Here is a 2,846-nt window from a genome sequence, read left to right as displayed (position 1 = left end):
CCTTGACTGGAATCAAACCTGGGACTCTTCAGTCCACAGGCCTACGCTCTATCCACTGAGCCAAATTGGTCAGGGCAGACAAATATTTTCTGAGTCACCAACCCAATGCAGGTCAGAATATGGACAGGTCCCCAAAGCTGTATCTCTTTTCTCATCAGCATGTCCCTTCCCAGGTGAAAGCTGTTATGCAAATGATTTGTGTTAGATCCAGCATTTCTGACAGGAACTTTTGGGTCCATATTCCTATTTTGCAGATGCCTCCCTCCACCAAATGCAGAAGAGTGGGGTGATTTAAAGTATGGGTGGAAGTCAGTATGGCCCATGTTTTAATCCCTGTTCTGGTATTTGTTAGCTGTGCCTCCTTTAGCAAATTATCCAAACTGTCTAACAATCAGTGTTTTCACCTGTAACCTCTGTAATTTGCGCTACCTCCCAGAAAATGAGCAATGAATAAGGTGATTGGATTAAATGCACAAAATGAATAGAATTAAAGTCGTCTGCGTTCATCAATAAACTTGTATCCCAGTCTGTAAATGTCTACACCAGTGGTTCTCAACCTTGGCTGCACATTAGAATCACCTGGGAATCTTTTTAAAATCCTGATTTCTGGGCCTCATCCTCCGGAAATTCTGTTTCTTTGTTCTGGCTGCCCTGCGGTGCAGGCCACGTGGGCTCCCATGATAGAGAGGAGGCCAGAGCAGAAAGCAGAGGGACACCCAGCCTGCAGGTGAGGGGGTCCTGTCAGAACCAGGTAAATGCACACAATCTTGCATGTAATTCTCCACTGCAGCTGAGGCTGATACCAGAGGTGGGCCAGGAATGGATGGACGGTACTAGAGGCTCCACTATGATAGTCTCTCTTCACACAAAACTCTCCCTTCCATCAGCTCTTCCGTGTAATCACCAATCACTCTGAAGCCACAACTTTCTGGTAGCACCACACCTTTTTGTACATCAGACTTAACATCAAACAGGAAGTGCTGTCTTTGGTTCCATATTTATTTTCCCTTAAGAATCACCTCTCTGTAGTTAATTTCATCCAATAAATTATCAGACAACAGTATTAGCATTTCAAAGGAGTTTCTGTCTGAACCATAGACGAGTCAGGCAAAAGTAACCCATGGCTGCCTTTGATCCCAGAACTGCACATCTATATATATATAAAAGCCTAAGCAATCATCTGGTCCGCCGACTGTCCGACCGGTAGCTATGACATGCAATGACCACAAGGCGGCAGGCACTCAATGCAGGAGCTGCTGAGCTGCGGTGACTTGGCAGCTGCGGTTCTCGGGTGACACAACCGGAACCAGAGAGGAGGGAGCCCAATTTCAGGGTGCAACACCCGAGAACTGCCCTCTCACAATCCAGGATGCTTCAGGGGATGTTGGAGATCGGTTTCAGCCTGATCCCCACAGGCCAGGCCTAGGGACCTCATCTGTGCACAAGTCCATGCACCGGGTGTCTAGTAGTAAATAATTGTCCTAGACTAGAGATTTATCACAGTTTATAGAGAACAAAGATTAATTGAGCCTATATTTTTTATTAAACAGTTTGTTTTATTTGTTTGTGCAAATCTCTGCATGACACACATTATTGGCCCCAGGTTACAAATGCAAATATTCAGACAAATATTTTCTGAGTCACCAACCCAATGCAGGTCAGAATATGAACAGACAGGTCCCCAAAGCTGGATCTCTTTCCTCTTCAGCATGTCCCTTCCCAGGTGAAAGCTGTTATGCAGATGATTTGTGTTAGAGCTTGCATTTCTGACAGGAACTTTTGGGTCCATATTCCTATTTTGCAGATGCCTCCCTCCACCAAATGCAGAAGGGTGGGTGATTTAAAAGTATGGGTGGAAGTCAGTATGGCCCATGTTTTAATCCCTGTTCTGATATTTGTTAGCTGTGCCTCCTTTAGCAAATTATCCAAACAGTCTAACAATCAGTGTTTTCACCTATAACCTGGGTAATTTGTGTGCTCCCTCACAGAAAATGAGCAACGAATAAGGTGATTGGATCAAATGCACAAAATGAATAGAATTAAAGTTGTCTGCATTCATCGATAAACTTGTATCCCGGTCTGTAAATGTCTACACCAGTGGTTCTCGAATCACCTGGGAATCTTTTCAAAATCCTGATTTCTGGTCCTCATCCTCCGGAAATTCTGTTTCTTTGTTACTAATGTTGTGGCCCCACTCCTTGACTGGAATCAAACCTGGGACTCTTCAGTCCACAGGCCTACGCTCTATCCACTGAGCCAAATTGGTCAGGGCAGACAAATATTTTCTGAGTCACCAACCCAATGCAGGTCAGAATATGGACAGGTCCCCAAAGCTGTATCTCTTTTCTCATCAGCATGTCCCTTCCCAGGTGAAAGCTGTTATGCAAATGATTTGTGTTAGATCCAGCATTTCTGACAGGAACTTTTGGGTCCATATTCCTATTTTGCAGATGCCTCCCTCCACCAAATGCAGAAGGGTGGGGTGATTTAAAGTATGGGTGGAAGTCAGTATGGCCCATGTTTTAATCCCTGTTCTGATATTTGTTAGCTGTGCCTCCTTTAGCAAATTATCCAAACAGTCTAACAATCAGTGTTTTCACCTATAACCTGGGTAATTTGTGTGCTCCCTCACAGAAAATGAGCAACGAATAAGGTGATTGGATCAAATGCACAAAATGAATAGAATTAAAGTTGTCTGCATTCATCGATAAACTTGTATCCCGGTCTGTAAATGTCTACACCAGTGGTTCTCGAATCACCTGGGAATCTTTTCAAAATCCTGATTTCTGGTCCTCATCCTCCGGAAATTCTGTTTCTTTGTTACTAATGTTGTGGCCCCACTCCAT

Source organism: Myotis brandtii, unplaced genomic scaffold, assembly GCF_000412655.1.
Source record: "Myotis brandtii unplaced genomic scaffold, ASM41265v1 scaffold1532, whole genome shotgun sequence".
In the NCBI taxonomy this organism is placed as follows: Eukaryota; Metazoa; Chordata; class Mammalia; order Chiroptera; family Vespertilionidae; genus Myotis; species Myotis brandtii.
The sequence above is the reverse complement of the archived record's forward strand: the minus strand, read 5'-3'. Positions refer to the sequence as shown.